The 18,926-nt window shown below is 41.5% G+C and overlaps 1 long non-coding RNA gene across 1 annotated transcript in view; it reads left to right on the top strand.

Moving 5' to 3' along the window:
• Positions 1 to 18,926, top strand: part of LOC130886783 (uncharacterized) — an 81,414-nt gene that overhangs the window by 27,756 nt on the left and 34,732 nt on the right. Inside the window, exons 4-5 of the long non-coding RNA XR_009058303.1 lie at positions 3,385 to 3,555; positions 15,276 to 15,337. This is a non-coding gene — a long non-coding RNA (uncharacterized LOC130886783). The remainder of the gene's footprint in view (positions 1 to 3,384; positions 3,556 to 15,275; positions 15,338 to 18,926) is intronic.

The following is an 18,926-nucleotide window of genomic DNA, read 5'->3' as shown; positions in this document are numbered from 1 at the left end:
TTTCTCCTGTGTAGAGTAGCACTCCGCTCCTAAACTGTGATGTGGAAGAGTAGAATTGATAATAGAATTAATGATGTAATGATTTACTAGTTCTTAGGAGACAATAAGTCACCCAAAGTGTTATGTTGGGAGCCTAGGCCCCAGTCCTTAGCATCTATCCCAGCCACCACGTTTTTTATGTACTTCAAATCCCAGAATGCCAGGTCCTAACCCCTCCCTAGGGTACTTAAGTCATTCCCCCATTCCACCCCATCCCCTCGAACGGAAACACGTGGTCTCCCTTTCTTTCCTACTGGGCCTCATTCCTGAGGCTTCCTGTTTCCCCCTCAGGGACACTTGAGAGCCCATATCTACCTTTAAACCTGGAAATTTCTTAATTTGTATGGTTTTGATTTGGCTTGATGGGGAATTTCTGTGTCGTCAGAGAGCTCATTTAGGAAATATTCCTAATATTTGGAGTTTCCAACCAAGCTAGGGCAAGTCCTTTCCACGTGGCAGGCCTCGTGTTGAAAGGCCCCTAGCCTGCAATTTCAGCTGTGTATGACATGTTCAATACCGGCTTCTGGGCTACAGCGGCTTAGTCTGGGTGAGTTCCTTTTCTTGTCTGTGCTATAGGGTTTGGGGGGACACATTCATAATTATTTTTGTAGTTTTCGGATTTCCATTTGAAGTTGTGAGCTAGCGCTGGGAATTCCATTCAGGTTGTGGTCAATCCTATAGGATCTGGGTTGGCTGAGGTGGAGATCTGTTTGAATCGTGATGCTGGGCTTTCAATCTCCGAGATCTTTTTTTTACCTAATCGCCGCTTTTGAGGATGCTCTGTAACGGACTTAGGCCACGTGGTTCGTCAAATACTCTAAATGGGCACTTACAGTTCAAAGCCAGGCCTGTGTTTGCCCTTGTAAGCCTCTTACAAAAAACCTTTTCATTTTGCTTTATTGCGAATCTTTGCGTCTTCAAAGAACTCACTTAGGAAATATTCCTAACACAAAGTAGAATTTAAGTATTTTAGTTTTCTAAATAATTTTCTAAATATCTATCTTAAATGTTTTTCACATTCATGATTGTTATGCCTTTGATGTACGTTTTTTTTTTAAGTTTTGGGCTTCTCTGTCTTTGACCCCACAGAGATCTGCCTGTGTCTGCGTCCCAAATGATGGGATTAAAGATGTACACCACCACTTTCCCGCCAGAAGTCAGTTTGTGTACTGATTTTTTATAATCTTATTGATTACTTTAAGTGTTTCCACTATGAATGGTTGCTGGTTTCCTAGTAGTGGCTGGTCTCAGGCAGGGGGACATGTGGCCGGGTGGCCAAAGATAGAGAAAGGGATAGACAGGACTAGTAGAGTCTGCCCATGCATGGCCTTTTCCTGTAAATCTGCGTGATTCTGGGAAATGTGGTCTTTTAAATCTGGCGGGAAGATGCACTACCCTCCACACGCATGGCCTCTTTGTCTAACTCTGGGTGCTTCTGGGAAATGTGGTCTTTTAGATCAGGCTGGCAGACGCTCTACTCTGCACATGCTTGGCCCTTTTCACAAACGCTGTGTCATTCTGGGAAATGTGGTCTTCCCAGGTTAGGCGGAACATTATGGCCTATACGCACAGCGGCCTTCTGGGAGATGTAGTGCCCCAGAAGGAAAACAGACGTGACTTGCAGAGTGAGGTTGAATACCATAACACTTTTATCATTCAGGTTTATGTTGCCTCTGTAGTTAACTTTGTGGAGCTCGTAAATGGTTTCTCCTTTGTAGAGTTGCACTCCACTGTTAAACTGTGAATTAATATTTCATGATTGATAATAAAATTAATGGTATAAGAATTTCCCATAGTTTCTGTAACACATGGATATAAAGCCTGCTTCAAATTTCACAATAATTTCTTGAGATTATAACTACATCATACTTTGAGCTTCCCTCTGTACGCATTTCCTTGGGAGAGGGAGACTCTTCAGTCCCGATGTGGTAGGATATTGTGCTATATATGCTGATATGTTATATATATACTGAGAAAATATTTATTACAGGAGAAGGTGCAGAGAGAAGAGAGGAGAGACAAAACCTGTGTGCACTCCGAAATAGAGAGAACTACTCCATGGCCTCTTTTTAACCGTTATTGTTTGAATGTGACCTGTGTTTGGTTGTAGTACCTCCCAGCTATGAATTAAAGGGTTCGCTACACTGTACATTGAGTGTATAATAGTGTGTATATGCATAGGACCCTGTGCCTTGGATGAAGAACAGGAAGTGTTCTTTGAGAATAGAAGATTTTATTAGGCTACAAAGTAGCGTCTTATCTCACCATAGTGTGGAAGGACAAACCTGGAGGACTTTTGCTCTCTGAGATATTTGATCTTGATCTTGATCCCCTAGTAGTGGCTGGTCTCAGGCAGGGAGACACGTGGCCAGCTGGCCAAAGATAGAGACAGGGATAGACACGACTTGCAGAGTGAGGTCTACTGCGCATTCGTGTTCTTTTCATGGAACTCTGCGTGATTCTGGTAAATGTTGTCTTTTAAATCTGGTGGGCAGATGCACTACTCGCCACATGCATGGATGTGTTGTTCGGCGCCGGGGGTGTGGCGTTGCCAGGGCCGGGGTGGGGCCGCGGTGACTCAGCACACGGGGTCCTTGGGGACTCGGTGTGCCTGGTTGGTCTGGGGCCTATCGTGGGTTACCCGCGGGTCTCTGGTTCCCGGTCATGGACTACATCTCCCATGAATCCTCGCGGCGGCCATTTTGCCAGCCTGGGACGGACTCGGTCTCCCAGGATCCCCCGGCTGGAATCCCGGGCTCCTTCCTTCCTTTCTTCCTGCTTTCCCGCTGCGCGTGAGAAGCAGAGAAAGGAGAAAAAAAGAAAAACTTCCGCTCTCCCCCCCCCCCCCCCCCCGCCGCCTGCATCTGCCGCTTGTGGAGCCGCGATAGCCTGCATCTGCCGCTTGTGGAGCCGCGATAGCGGCGGGTGTATCCGAGGGTCCGGTTCAGAGCATGGAAGAGGGGGAGGGTGTGGAGCTCTGTGGCCGCTTCCCGCTGGTTCCCGGGAGTGACCGGAACCGGGGTTCCTGTGCTGGCGCGCGGTGGGGTGGGTGGGTGGGTGGTTCTGAGTGGGGCGTGGGTGGTGCAGGGAGGAGCAGCGAGCCGCGCGGCTTCCCGGAGGAACCAGGGCTGGCGGGCATGCAGGGGAGCGAGGAGGGAGGGGGGAGGGATTGAGCCAGCCGCGCGGCCTAGGTCCAGACAGACTTCCGCGGTCTCTGGCTCTTGCTCCCCGCCCACCCATGGCGGACACAGGACACTCTGGAGGCTCCATACTCTGGCCAGAGTCCGCCAGGCCCCTCTGCCCGGCCCAGACGCTGACCCCACGTCTCCCCCGTCCCCTCCGCAGGCCCCTGACCGTACTCAGGACGCCCCAGGACCCCGAGATGCTGCGCTAGAGGCTGCAGGAAGATGCTTACAGGGCACAGAGGGCCACAGTGCGCCCCAGTGTCCACAGACTCTGCCCAGACAGCGACCATGACTCCACCTGGGGCCTGGGCCCTGGCCAGAGAGGCTTCAGGTACGTGCTGATGGTGCATGGTGGGGGATATAGCACAAGTCCATGGTGTCCTGGCTTCCTGTGGGGAGCGGAAGGGAAGACTGTGCAGGCCTGGCATGGTAGGATATTATGATTTTAATACAACAGTACAGTGTACAAACAGAGTCATGCTCTTTGTGAGCAGTTGGAAGAGAGATTTGAAAATTGATGTTGTGGTTTTTATAATTTTTGAATATTCCCTTCAGTTTTAACTTTGTCTTATAAATGTTTCAAATAGTTTCAAAGCTGGTAGTATTATGGTGATGTTTATTGTCTTTTAGCAATACATAATTAGAACGCTTCTAATTTTTTGCTATCACCAGCCACAATGACATGATTCAGTGCTGTTTAGTGGAACAAAGTCATACAGTCTCTTATTAATGTCATTATTTCTCTCAGGGAAGGAACTACTCCATTTCAAATTTTGGATAGATAAGTGTTCTACTATTTCTTTTATCATTTTAAAGCATCAATTATTGCTCTCATTTTTAACATTCATTTTATTTAGGTGCATTATTGCTATATTTTTCAATGATTTCTAGTTTAAGAATTTCATTCCATTTTTTTCTTAAGTGCTGTTTGTGTATTTATATCAGTTTAGAGCAGGGTTTCTTAACTTGTGGTCACAGCTTCCTATGGGGGATCAAATGATCCTATCACAGGACTTGCCTAAGACCATCAGAAAGCACAGATATTTTATAATTCATAGCAGTAGCAAAAATATAGTTATGAAGTAGCAGTGAAAATAATTTTTTAGTTGGGGTTCAACACATCATGAGGAATTGTTTTAAATGGTCAAAACATTAGGAAGATCGACAACTGGTTTATAGGAGTGTTGCCTGTAGCTCATGCTTACTTCGCACTATGTAATTGGCAATTTCTTTGAACACCTAATCCTAACTCTGTTACCCAGTTCTGGAAAGATAGTCCTGCAACTCCAACCAGGATGGACCTTGACTGCTCTGTGGAAAGGAGAAGTAGATCAGTGAATGAGTACCCTCCAACTTCTCTAGATTTTATTGTGAATTTACGTGTGAAGTAGGATCGATGGAATAATGTAGTTCTCTGACCAATTGTAAAGCAAACATAGTCACAATGGAAAAATGGAAAGGCAGGAAAGAGTGTGAAAGATTTCCTGCTGGGACAGTATTTGACATTAGCAATGAGTAGTGACTCACCACAAACTTTGCATTCAACAATCTCTATAAAAACTTATGATTAAACCAAATTACTGTAGTTACAGTAGTTCAAGCAAACTTGAAGTACTAGGTAAAAGGGTGTGGTCCTGCCTAACATGACTGTATATCCTGAGAGAAATGATGTGAGTTGTACTTGGTGTGCTCTAATACAGATCCCTAGTCTCTGGAGCACATGACTATGAAGCTTGATCGAACCTTTTAACCGTATTCTTTTGTTATTGTCATTACATTATTTTCACTCTCTGTCTCTTGCTTCCATTTGTTCCCATGGACCCTTTATTGTTTTCTAATCCATTGCCTCTTTTTAACAATTACTGCTTGAATGTGACCTGTGTTTGGTTGCAGGACCTCCCAGCTATGAAGTAAAAGGTTGGCTACACTGGACATTGTGTAATGGAATGTGTACACATAGGGCTATTTTCCTTGGAGGAGGAACAGGAAGTGCTCTGGCAGAGTAGAAGATTTTATTAAACTACAAATTAGGGTCTTTTCTCACCAGATTGTCTCACCATATTGTCTCACCATATTGTGAAAAGGCAAACCTGGAGGGTTTTTGCTCTCTGAGACATTTGATCTGCTATTGTCTTGAAGCACAATGGGTGGTTCTAGCTAATGAAAGACTGTACTTGGCAATCAGGAGCATCAGTAGGAGGTAGTTCACAGGTTCTTTTCAGGATTCTCTTGTTCTGCTGAAGGGAGCTGTAAGGAGGACCACAAAGCCATGCACTGTTAAATGTAGTGGCCACTGTCCCCAGCCCAGGAAGAGCAGGTTCGCTGAGCTATTAGCTGCTTGGAAAGGAATGGACCATGATCCGGACAGGTTCTGTTATTTTGTGTGGTGATCCGTGTAGTTGCCCTTGGCCTCTGAGCTTTGTTGAGTGTGTATTCCCTGGGTGAAGGGGAGGCTCTGCCATATTGGTGTGGGAGACTATGAGCTTATAATATTGTTGCCTCATCCTGTTTAATTGAAAATTTCTTTAAATACTCAATCCTGCCTCTGCTGCCCAGTCCTGGGTAGATAGTCCGGAAACTCCTTTAGGACAGGGATTTGACTGGTCTGTGATAAGGAAAAATAGACCATCTAGTGAGTGACCTCCAGTATCTCAGTCTTTTAGTGGTTGAGAACTTTCCTACTTCAATAGTATTTGAGATTAACAATGTTTAGCTATTTACTAATTACCTAATTAGGGATTCGGTAATCCAATTTTAGATGCTCCATAAATGTCCTTGTGGCCATTTCTTGTTGACCACAGGCCAGGACAATCAAGAATCTGAATAAAGAACTAATCTTCTCATGAAACCAAATTACTATAATTATAGTAGTTCAACCAAAATAGATCTGAGTAATATGTGGCCTTGCCCAACATGACTTATATTGTACTGGTTTTAAATATACATCTGGAAATGAAAGGTTTGAGAAATCTTTGATGTGCTCTAATATAAATCTCTGGTTTCTGAAGCACATGGCCATGAATCCTGTTTCAACTATTCAAAATATTTCTTTGAGATTATAACTATCATATTCACATTCTAATTCCTGTCCCCAATCTTTACCATGACCCCTTATTATCTTCTAATTCATGGCCTATTTTTCTTTAACAACAGTTATAAATGTGACCCATGTTTGTCTTTTGAGCTTCCCTGTGTATGGATTTCCCGTGGAGAGGGAGACTCTGCAGCCCTGGCATGGTGTGATATTGTGCTTGTAATATCACTGTCCAGTGTACATACAGAGCCATGCTTTTGGTGTGCAGTGGAAAGACAAATTTAAAATGATCTGATTTCTATAAGTTATGAATATTGCAGTCTACTTTCAAGTTTGTCTGATAAATGTCTCAAATAGTTTAAAAGCTAGTAGAACTACGGTGATGTTGATTGTCTTTTAGCAATACATGATTAAAATGTTTCTAACTTTCTGCTACCACTAGCTAGCTGCAATGGTGTAATTCATTGATGTTTAGTTCCAGGGGACAAAGGGAGTTTCTGCGCTACAGATGTTTCTTAGGTTTTTATGGTATTTGGCAGGTCGATAGAGCAGAATCTATATATTTTGCTACAATCCATTTGTCAGGAAGCAGAAGTTATTCTCTATTGTTTTGTGATTGGGCATCAGTGTGTCTGGGTTTACCTGAAAATACAAGGAGGTCTAATGGGCTGCATAACCATAGCAGTAGATCATCTCTTTTTGCAGCGATGGCTCTAGAGCATGAGGGCTCTCTGGAAGAAATAACAGTAGCTGGAAGGTCTGAAACAACTGTTTAAGGTTCACATTGAAGTAATTTTGTGTTATGTAAGCTTCTTCTATCTTTGGAGGGCTATCCTTTAAGTTTGGAACTTTTTCTTGTATGATGTTGGATTATCTGCCCATGCTTTGGGAGGTTTTTCTAAGGCCCTGATGTATAGAGCAATCAGGAATAATCTTGAGAGAGCTGGTAAAAATGAATAGTGAGGGTTGTTTCAGATTCTCAACCAAAGACTTTTCACAGAAGGTTGTAAACTATGGTTATTATTTCCAATTCCAATGTAGACTTTGTTTAGAATGTTCTTGATTTACCCAATATTCCTCTTGTACAACATTGTCTGATTAGCTCCTTTCTGAATTTGTATGCTTCCTTTTAAAACCTAATACAGTTTTACATTAGCAAGACCCTTTCTGTTGTATTTGCCTGAAACCTCCATTCAATCTGTGATAGGTCTGTCTTTAGATTAGCAGACAGTGCTGGGAATGCTGTGCTATGTCCCTTTCTGCTCAACTGGTTCTGTCACTCTTACCTCACTAATAAATCATAGCCTCTAGTAGTGTTCTTCCAGGAGCCATGCTTCCAGTTTAGCAATGCCTCTTGTAAGAGAGTTATCAGCTCGGCAGCTGCACCATGATTAGCGTTTGCTCTCCATAGATGGGAGGAGTGGTGTGCTAAGGTGAGTGAGGGGCCAAAGTCACCAAGTGGGGATGAGTGGCCTGCCTTGGTGCATTTTGCTGCTATCCCCATGTGTAGAGGAGTGGCTGTGCTTGGTGGGTGAGGTGGGGCTTCCCTGTTCCCAAACTCGCTGGAGTGGTTTCCTGAGACTTGTGGCTGGTGTGGTGTGTCCTTCCCTGGCTGGGCGGGAGCCTCTGGACAATCATAAAGTTTAGTGATGTAGTTTCCAAGAAGTCCTAAGTGATCCTTGCAACATTCTCCTGTAGGCCTCTGAATAACTTCACTTCCTGGGCTGTGTCGGCATGGTGCAGTGTGCTTGTAGCCGCAAATGGTGGTGCCTCTAGTGCTTATGTTGTCGCATGTTGAGATAGATCACCAAACTTGTCAAACTCGGAGACTACTGGTCTCTCCAGTACCTTTAAAAGTTATGCAACCCCCTTTTTAAAATAATTTTTTAAAAACTGATTCAGCATCCCTGGCGGCAGTAGGGAGCAGAAATGCTTTAGGTCCCCAAATGTTGGTAGTGGGCATGCCTCTGTAGACAGCAGGCCCTGTGAGCTGCTGGTCCCAGAGTGGTGGCCTGAGCAGTGGTGTCAGGTCATGTGCCAGCAGGCATTTGGCCCTGAGAGCACCCAGTCCCAGGAATCCTCTTGGCTAGCTCCTCGAAGCCCCCTTCACCCCTCCTCCCCACTGCTCGCCCCATCCTGGTTTTCCTGATCCTGGTACTGTCTCGAAGGGCTGCTTCAGCTGGTACCCAGAGCTCCGCCTCCTCCCTATGCTGCCCCCCCTCCAATGGGCACTTCACTTCCCTTGCGGCAATCATGGCTCCACCATCATGTGTTTCAGTACAACTCTGATTGTCTAGGCAGGAGGAAAATGCGGTTAAACCGCACAGGAAATAGATGCATGGTGAGGATAACTGGAGCATGTTTGAAGGGAGAAAGCACACTTCCTCAATTTTTGTAATGTGGCCATTTATTGCTATGAACTTACCTCTTAGAGCTGTTTTCAGTTTGTTTATGTTGTGTCTTTATTTTAGTTGAATTCCATGAAGACTTTTTCTTTTTTTAATTTTTCCCTGACCCACGGGTAGTTTAGTTGTCGACTGTTCGGTTTCTATAAGTTTGTCGTTTTCAAGGGATTTGAACTGTTGTTATATTCTAACTTTGATCCATGGTGGTCTCATAAGGCTCATGTGGTGGGTGGCAAAAATTCTTTTAGATTTAATTTATTTATGTACTTATTTCTTCATTTACTGATTATGTTTGCAAAAGTCTGTCAGTGTGTATGACTGTAGGCCAGAAGAGGGCGCCAGAGATAATTACCGTAGGTTGTGCGCCACCTTGTGCTTGCCAGTAATTGAAGTCAGGACCTTTGGAAGAGCAGTCAATGGCTCTTAACCTGCCCCATCTCAGTATTTCCCCCCTCATAAAACATTTGGTTTTATGATCCCTCCTTTCCCCTGGTGGCTGTCTGCGAGACCCCTCCCTCCCTATCTTAGCTTTGGCCTGTGCTTTGTATCCTGTGCCTTGTGCATCGAGCTTGCAGTTTAATATTAATTATCACGCTGTGGCTTTTCTTCCTTCAGTTCTTCGTATTATCCCTTTAGACACCTCATATTGACTTCTATTCCTCAATCACCCTACCGTTTGCCTCCCCACGTGGATTGAAACTACACAGGCCCACATAGTCAATTCTGACATTGGCCCAACCAATGCATGTCGACAACAGACAGCCAAGGCAACCCGATACGTTCTGGAAAGTCCTTTAATGGCCTCTCCCATGCTCCCAAGCCTACATTGGCCCAGTCATTTTTATTCACAATGGAGAGCGTTGCTGACCAAGAAAATTAACAGCTCCATTTTCTGCTGAAAAAGGTCATATGAATTACGCAAGGTGGAGGGGTCAAAAAACCCAGTAAGACAGAGTAAACCTATTATCTGTGCTCCTATCAAGCAGGAAATATAATGGAATACGCCCATAATCCCAAAAATTGTATTATGGGTATTTTCCTTTTCTTAACAAAAGGGAAGTTGTGCCTGAGATTTTTCTGTATTTTTTCAGTTGTGTGTTTTGTTTTACAATGACTGCTTTCTGTGATATTCTATTATGGCAGATGCATGCTAATGGGCAGGCAGTCCCAATTAGCGTGGTCTGTGATTGTAATATTTCACCTTGCTTACTGGCATTGAGTTTTAAATGGCACAGAGTTGTGCCCATGAAAATGTCCACAGCATGTAACTCTGACATGAGGTTGTAAAGCTAAGTAATGTGCTTGATCCTGCTTACAGAGCAACATCTTGAACTATCTCTGTAGAAAATCAATTATTCAGAAAAGGAGAGATAACGCTATGCTTTCTTGTACCTGCCACTGGTTCAAATTCCGGTTGCGCCTCGTTTCTTATCATTTAATGGATAAATTAGCTGAGACCATGTCCATTGCTCGGCTATGCCTGCTTGAGTAGGCAGCATGATCAGGTCTTCTAGTTTGTAGCTTTTTTTACGTACCATTTTCAGGGTAATTTTGCAATCTTGCTTTCTGTCTATCTCCTGTGTATTTGGAGTAAAGTACTATGATCTCTTTGATGGCAACCAGACTCACTGTGTTCCTCAAAATCCCTAAGTGGTGACTGTTTTATAAAAACATGTGTGATTGTGATAGAGAAGCAGATCTTAAAGTTCTTAAAAATATTTGTGTGCGGTGGGACACACCTTTAATTCCAACACTTGGCAGTCTGATGTAGATTGACCTTGTGACATCGAGGGTCACAGGTAGATTAACACCAGTGACTTCAAGGTACGTGTGGTACCACAGGCCTTTAATCCCAATGTCTGGCAGGCAGGGACTTGCCTACTTCTGGTTTGGTGGTATATGCCTTTTATCCCAAACCTTGGGGGTTCCAGGATCTTTGTGAGTTCAAGGACAGCATGGTCCACAGTGTTATTCCTTCCCAAAGATATACAGAGAGCCTCTCTCAAAAATTAAAATTGAAAATAAAGGAATTAGAATTTAAAATCAAGCCGCTCAAAGAGGGAAAATACACAGAGAATCTTTATCCTCTTTGTTATTTTTCGATCTTTGAATTTTTTTTTACTCATGTGGAGTATCTATCTCTGCGAAAAGATATTTGTTGACAAATACTGCTAAGTAAATCCTAAGATAGATATTTTCAAATACCTTGTAATGCAGAAAGAATGTTAGTTTGGAGAATAGAATTTTCTTTTTTTTTCACATGAAATGAGAGATTATGGATTCATTCTGATGTTAAAGAAATTACTGTACAGTTTTTTTTCCTTAAAGGATTATCAGTGCCCGTAAACGATAAGGAATTAGCCAGTATTGCTATGCAAACATTTCCCAAAAATGCACTCTGTATTTTCCTCTGTTTAACCAAAATAATTAAATTTGTGCTATGTGATTATCTGTATTCTGTCAATCATGTGTTTCAGTAAAACGCTGATTGTCTAGGCAGGAGGAAAATGCATTTAAAGCACACAGGAAGTAGATGCATGGTGATGATAACTGGATCATGTTGGAAAGGAGAAAGCACACTCCCCCACTCCAGCACAGACTCTGAAGAAGCAATATTGGATCTGTCCCACAGTTTAAGGTTCTGAGAGTAATGAGTTTAAGCTACAGGAGATAAGAATGAGGTAGTTGGCGAGTTAGTCTCACGACCTAGTGACATCTCTGATTTTCTCTGTGGCATTTTTGTTTTGGGTTACCGGGTGACACAGTGACAACGAATAGCCAGCCCACAATATTACATGATTTCTTTGCTATCCTTGCTTTTTGGTTTTTTATATTGAGTTTAAGAAAGTTTTCTCAAGGTTCTTAAAGAATTTTGTTGAGATTTTAATTGGTAATGCATTAAATTTATTTATTGCCTTTGCTTTAACTCCCATTTTTACTATGTTGATCCTATTCATTCAAAGCCTTAAAGTCTTATCAAATAGACCTTCAATTTTTGAATACTGTAACTGCAGGATACTTTATGCTCTCTTTGGCTGCTGTGAAATATGAATTTTCTCTTATTTCCTTGTTCTGATTTCTATTGATTTGATCTTGTGTCCAGCCACATCACTGCAGATACTGATGTATGAGATCATACAATTTTTTTAGTTAGTAAGTTTTACTTTTTCCTTACCTATTCTAATACCCTTGATCTCTGTATTTCGTATACTTGTTGTTGTTATAACTTTACACATTATGTTTAAGACAAAGTATGAGTTGACAGATTTGTCTTTTTACTAATTTTAGTGTAATGGATTTGAGTTGCTCTCCATTTAATTTATATCAGCTGTTGGTTTGCTTTATATAGTTTTTTTATATTTAGATGTCATCATTGTATACATAACCTCTCCCAGCAATTTATCATTACGTACTGTTTAACTGTGTCAAATGGTTTTCCAGAAACTAATGAAATTATTGTATTGTTTCTTTTTCTTTCAGTGTATTTATATGTATTGTATTGTATGTATATATGTATAATAGCTTTGATTTATAGGTTTTCATGTTTCCTGTCAGCCCTGCATCTCTGTTATCAAGCCTCTTATATCGTGATATAGTTTCACTTTGTATTTTCTTTGATTAGGTTTTTCACTTTTTTTTCATCTATGTTTATAAGCAAGAAGGTTTTTTAAGTTTTCTCTATGTCCATTTATTTTTTTTTTTAGGTTTTGATATCAGGGCAATGTTGTAGCTTCATAGAAAGCTTTGCAATGACTCTTCTGTTTCTATTATGTGAAACACCTTAAGGAGTATAAGTATCAGCTCTTGAAATTTCTGGTAAAATTATTCTTTAAAACTAATTAGTCCTGTCCTTTTCTTGGTTTGTAATTTTTTTACGGCTCCTTATATTTCCTCACTGCTTCTCAGGCTATTTCATTGTTCCCCTTGTCTTTTTGATTATTGGTAAATGATATTTATCTACAAACAGGTCCATTTCTTTTACATTGTCCAACTTAGTGTCATATAGGCCTTTCTAGCAAGATTAAATTATTTCTGGGTCTCCTTAGAGTCTGTTATTTCCCCCATTTCATTTCTTATCTAGTTAGTTTCCATGTTCTCTTTCTGTGCCTGTTTATTAAATTGGATAGCCGCTTGACAATCTTGTTTTTCCTCGAATAACCAGCTCTCTGGTTCATTGATTTCTTTGTATTTTCTGTGTTTAAATTTTGTTAGTTTCACTCCTTCAGTTGATGATTTTCTTCCTTCGACTCCTGTGTGAGATTCCTTTTTTTTAAGATCTTTTAGCAGTGCTGTTAAGTGTTTAATGTGAGCTTCTTCTATTTTTGTTATGTGTGAACTTAGTGTGATGAACTTACCTCTTAGAGCTGCTTTGCAAAAGTCTGTCTGTGTTTATGACTGTGGGCCAGAAGAGGGCGCCAGAGATAATTACCGTTGGTCGTGCGCCGCCTTGTGGTTGCTGGGAATTGAAGTCAGGACCTTTGGAAGAGCAGCCAATGGCTGTTAACCTGAGCCATCTCTGTATTCCCCCCTTCCCCTCTGTCATTTTCTATGCAGGGTTTCTCTGTTGCTTTTGGATCCTGTTCGGCGACTAGCTCTTGTATACCAGGCCAGTCTCGAATTCACAGAGATCCACCTGGCTCGGCCCAAAACTCTTTTTGGTCTGTTAAGTTTACTTTGTTGCCAGGTATGGTGTCAATATTTAAGAAGGTACCGTGAGATGCTCATGAGGTATATTCTTCAAATTCGCTGTTAGGTTTCTGTCTGGTTGTTGTTTCCATTGTTGAGAGAGGAGTGCTGTGGTGTCCTACTATTAGTGTGTTCTGAGGCATACTCTGATATCTTGTAATATTTTTGTTTTTATTTTACTGAAATTTATATTTGGTATTGATATTTCATTCTGATGAAAGATTCCTGCTATGAGTATGAACTGTCCATCTTATTTTTTTATGCCTGCTTTAAGTTTAAGGTAATTCTTGTTAGATATTAGTGATTAGTTTGGTTTTTAAAATCTGATCAATTAGGTTTTCCGTATGTGCTTGTACCTTAACAGGATTATCCTTCCTCATGTTTGGAAAGACTTTTATTTTTATCGATCTATTTTCTTGGTCTTTGAGCTGTATTTCTTCTCCTTTTACCTTTATTGTTATTTTCGTTCTTTTCGTGGTGTCCCAGATTTCTTGGATTTGTATCTTTAAGAATTTGTTATGTTTGCTGTTTTCTTTCGTCATTGCGTTTACTTCCTCTATTATCTTCGATTTCTGAGATTCTTCTATGTCTTCTATTCTACTGTTTATACTTGTCTCTGGATCCATTGTCTTTTTGCCAATATTGTCTATATTCCTCTTTTATTTTTAAAGATTCTTTCCATTTCCGGTTTGATTCCTTTTTCTTGTTTTCCTTTTCCCCGGTATCTTTGAGTGATTTTTCATTTCTTAAGTTTTTGAGATTCTTCTCATCTATTTTTTTAAAAATTTTTTTTCACATTGTTTGATGCCCCTTATCTCTTTTATAAAATTACCTTTAATGTACATTTCTTTTTTATCCTTTGGATTAGCGTTTTCAAAATCTCTGTAGAGAGCCGCGTGCAGTCACACCTGATGGCTATGTGTAGAGTCCTATGTGGAGTTGCAACAGATGGTGCTGTCTCCCGCCTTCAGCGGTCACGAAAGAGAGTGCTCTCTGTGAGTGCTCTCTGTGATAATCAACTCCTAATATCAGCTATTCCTGACTTGTGCTATTCTCGCGCATTGATTGTCCGCTGCTTGCATATGCGTGGACCTAAGGGTAGTGCCCACCTGGCAATCTGTGTTTGGTTTTCCAAGTTCTACTTAAATGCGTGGAGAGGTTTGCACAGAGAGAGCAAGAGAGACAGAGACCGCATTGTGTCCTGAATTTTCTGCAGCAGGAAAAGCTTCTGGTGTTTCTTGCTCTTGTATGTTTGCTGGATTCTCATGCTATTAAGCTGTCTTTCAGATTGTCGGAGGGAGTTTTACACGCATGTACATCTGTGCTAAGTCTTGGCTGGTGTTACTTACTTTGCTGTGGCAACATGTGTACTTGTGTTTTTTTCTTGGTCTTCCTTTTCTTTGTTATTTTATCTCTGGATTCTCTTATATCCACTCCACCATGGAGAAGTTGATGGTCCACAGCACCATGCAGATTCTTCTGAATCCTTGTACTCTATCTGGGATGGGGTAGGTAGAGAAATTTATTAGGCAGGGAGAAGCACCTCTGAATGGTCTGAAAACTTTGCAGATTTTTGGGTGCCTGATTTCTGTTTGCTCCTTTCACTCATGCTTAAGGTCATATCAGAGTCCTCTCTGTGTGGTGTTAATTCCGTTGTTTAGTGAGCAATCTCTTTCATATATTAACTTTGCTGTGTGATAGTCATTCGGTAAATAGAAGTCAGTCCTGACTGAGAGATGGTGTATTAAGAGAAAAACAATGTAGTTATGCTGGAGAGAGATGCAGGAAATTCACAATGTAGTCCACAGCCTTGTTATAGTATACATTAATTTTGATGGGTTCATTTATGATGACTTAGTCAGACATATGCTTAAGCTAATTGCCAATCACTGCTACAAATAATATGGTTTCTGTGTTGTTACCTAGGTATCACCATCCGTGAACAAACCAGCAGCTTCCCTACCACATCCATACAGTCGTCAGAGAAGGTAAGGCATCTTTCTTTTGGTACAGTCCAAGGACCGCTCTACTATATCTCCATTGAACAAGGTGTCCATTCAAAGCTAGTAGCTTACGTAACAGCAAGTACAAGCAGTAGAGATAAATTCTGGTGACACTGCCAGGGGGGTTTCGGGGTTGTAGATAGGGTTATGGGGTTTGTGTTAGGAGGTTATGGTTAGTTTGTTAGTTCTTTAGTTGATTAGGGGTTTATGTGGCTGTGGTTAGGGTTATAGGGTTACGGTTTGGGGGTTAGGGTTAGTTGGTTAGTTGGTTAGCTGCTTAGTGGGTTATGGTTTTGTTAGGGCTATGTGGTTTGTTTTAGTTGGCTAGTTGGTTAGTTGGTTAGCTTGTTAGCTCGTTGGGGGTTAGGGTTAGTTGGTTAAGTGGTTAGTTTTTTAGTTGGTTAGGGCGTTAGAGGTTTGTGGTTATGGTTAGGGTCAGGGTTTGGGGTTAGGGTTAGTTGGTTAGTTGTTTATTATTGTAGTTGCGTCGTTGATTAGTTGGTTATCTGGTTAGCAGGTTATGGGGTTAGAGTTATGGAGTTAGGGTGTCTTAGGGTTAATTGCTTAGTTCGTTATTTGGTTAGTTAGTTGGATGGTTAGCTAGTTAGGAGGTTATGGTTATGGGGTTAGGGTTATGTGGTTCCCGTTTGTTGGTTAGTTGTTTGGTTAGTTAGTGGTTTGTTTTGGTTTATGTTTATGTTATGTTTATGTTATGTTTATGTTTAGGTGTCAGGGTTGGGGTTTCTGGTTGGTTGGTGTTTAGTTGGTTAGTTTGTTAGTTGGTTAGCTGGTTAGCAGGTTAGGGGGTTAGGGTGTATTATGGTTAATTGAGTAGTTTGTTATTTGGTTAGTTCAATGTTTAGCTGGTTAGCTGTTTGGGGGTTAGGGTTATGGGGTTAGGGTTATGGTGTTGGGGTTTGTTGGTTAATTGTTTGGTTAGGGTTAGTAGGTTTGGGTTAGTTGGTTAGTTAGATAGTTGGATATTTGGTTATCTGGTTAGTGTGTTACGGGGTTGTGATCAGGGTTATAGGGTTAGGGATATGGGGTTAGGGTAAGTTTGTTATTTTGTTTGTTGCTTGGCTAGGGGTTTAGGTGGTTTCGGTTAGGTTATTGGGTTGGGGTTAGTGGTTTATGGTTAGTTGGTTAGTGGATAGTTGTTTACTTTGATAGCTGGTTATTGGGTTAGGGTGTTGGTGTTAGGTTTATAGGACTAAGTTAAGGGTTTAGAGTAAGTTGTGTATTTGGTTGGTTAGTTGGTTAGTGGGTTATGTTTATGGGGTTATGGTAATGGGGTGTTCATGCTTGTTGGTTAGTTGCTTAGTTGGTTACAGGGTTAGGGGGTTTGGGTTAGGGTTATGGGGTTGGTGTTAAGTGGGTTAGGGTTAGTTGGTTAGTTGTATAGTTGTTTAGTTGGTTAGCTGGTTAGTGGGTTAGGGGTTGTGGTTAGGGCTATAGGGTTAGGATTAGGGGGTAAGGGTAAGTTTGTCAGTTTGTTACTTGCTTAGTTGAGGTTGTTAGGTGGTTCAGGTTAGGGTTATGGGGTTGAGGTTAGTGGGTTATGGTTAGTGGGTTGGGGTTAGTGGGTTAGTTGGTTAGTGGGTTAGTTTGATAGTTGGTTTGTGGATAGTTTAGTTTGATAGTTTGTTAGTTGGTTAGCTGTTTATTGTTTTAGGTGGTCGTGGTTAAAGTTATAGAGTTAAGGATAGGGTGTTAGGGTAAATTGGTTATTTGGTTAGTTTGTTAGCTGGTTAGTGGGTTAGGTCTTTAGGGTTTTAGTGGTAGGGTGAGGGGGTTAGGGTAAGTTGGTTAGTTGGTTAATTGGTTAGGTTGTTATGGTTATTGGGTTAGGTTTATGGGGTTAGTGTTTGTTGGTTGGTTATGGGTTTAGGGGCTTTGGGTTAGGGGCTTAGGGTTAGTTGGTTAGTTGGATAGTTGGTTTGTTGGTTAGCTGGTTAGTTGGTTAGGGGGTTGTGGTTAAGGTTATAGGGTTAGTGTAATGTGGTTAGGGTAAGTTGGTTATTTTGTTAGCTGGTTAATTTGTTAGTTAGTTGGTTAGTTAATTGTGTAGTTCGTTATTTGCTCAGTTAGTTTGTTCCATGGTTAGCTGGATAGTTGGTTAGGTGGTTATGGTAATTTGGTTAGTTGGTTAGTTCCGAGTTGGTCAGGGGGTGTTATGGGGTATTTGTTGGTTAGTAGGTTATTTGGTTGTGGGGTTAGTGATTTTGGGTTTTGGGGTTAGGGTTAGTGGGTAACGGTTAGTTGGTTAGTTGGATTGTTGGTTAGTTGGTTAGCTGGTTAGTGGGTAAGGGGTTTGTGATAAGGGTTATGGGGTTAGGGTAGGGATAGGGGGTTAGGGATAGTTGGTTGGTTAGTTTGGTTTGTTAGAGGGCTAGGGATTAAGCGTTAGTGTGTTAGTTGGTTAGTTGTAAGGTTGGTTAGTTGGTTATCTGGTTAGTGGGTTTGGGCCTTGGGGTTATGGTTCTAGGGTTAGGAGGTTAGGGTAAGTTGTTTATTTAGTTAGCTGGTTAGTTGGTTATGGGGTTAGGGTTAGTTGGTTAATTCTTCCGTTTGTTAGTTGGTTAGGGGGGTTAGAGGGTTGGTTATGGTTAGGTGTCAGGGTTGAGTGTTAGGGTTCGTTGGTTATTTGGTTATTAGTTTAGTTGATTTTTTTTTCGTTAGTTCATTAACTGTTTAGCAGGTTTGGTGGTTAGGGTAATGTGGTTAGAATGGGTTTGGGTTATTCGGTTAGTTCATTATATGGTCGGTTATTTAGTTGGATGATTAGCTGTTTAGCTGTTAGGTTTATGTGGTTAAGGTTATGGGGCTCGTGTTTGTTGGTTAGTGGGTTAGGCGGTTTGGGTTATGCTAATGGTGTTAGGGTTAGTGGGTTAGGGTTAGTTGGTTAGTTGGATAGTTGTTTTGTTAGTGGGTTAGCTGTTTAGTGTGTTATGGTTATAGGGTTTGTGTTATTGGTTTAGGGTAAGTTGGTTATTTGGTTAGCTGGTTAGTTGTTTAGTTGGTTAGGTGGTTAGGGTGATGGTGTCAGGTTTCGTTGGTTAACTGCTTAGATTGTTAGTTGGTTAGTTGTTTAGGGGATTAGGGTGATGGGGTTAGAATTGGTTGGTAAATTGGTTAGTTTGTTGGTTAGGGTGTTATAGGGTTGGTGTTATGGCTAGGGGTCAGGGTTGGGGGTTAGGGTTAGTTGGTTATTTGGTTATTTGTTTAGTTGGTTAGCAGGTTAGTGGATTATGGTGATGGGTTTATGGTGGGTTAGGGTTAATTGGTTAGTTAATTATTTGGTCAGTTTCTGATGGTTAGCTTTTTAGCTGGTTGGCTGTTAGGGTTATGGGGTTCATGTTTGTTGGTTAGTTGGTTAGTTAGGGGGTTAGGGATTTGGGGTTAGGGTTAGTGGGTTAGGGTTATTTGGTTAGTTTGATTGTTGGCTAGTTGTTTACCTGGTTAGTGGGTTAGGGGGTTGGTGTTAGGATTATAGCGTAAGAGTGTTAGCGTTAGTTGGTTAGATGGTTATTTGCTCTAGTTTGTTAGGGGGTTAGGGGTTTTGGTTTAGGGTTAT

Source organism: Chionomys nivalis, chromosome 14 (assembly GCF_950005125.1).
Source record: "Chionomys nivalis chromosome 14, mChiNiv1.1, whole genome shotgun sequence".
Taxonomy (NCBI): domain Eukaryota; kingdom Metazoa; phylum Chordata; class Mammalia; order Rodentia; family Cricetidae; genus Chionomys; species Chionomys nivalis.
The sequence above is the reverse complement of the archived record's forward strand: the minus strand, read 5'-3'. Positions and strand labels throughout refer to the sequence as shown.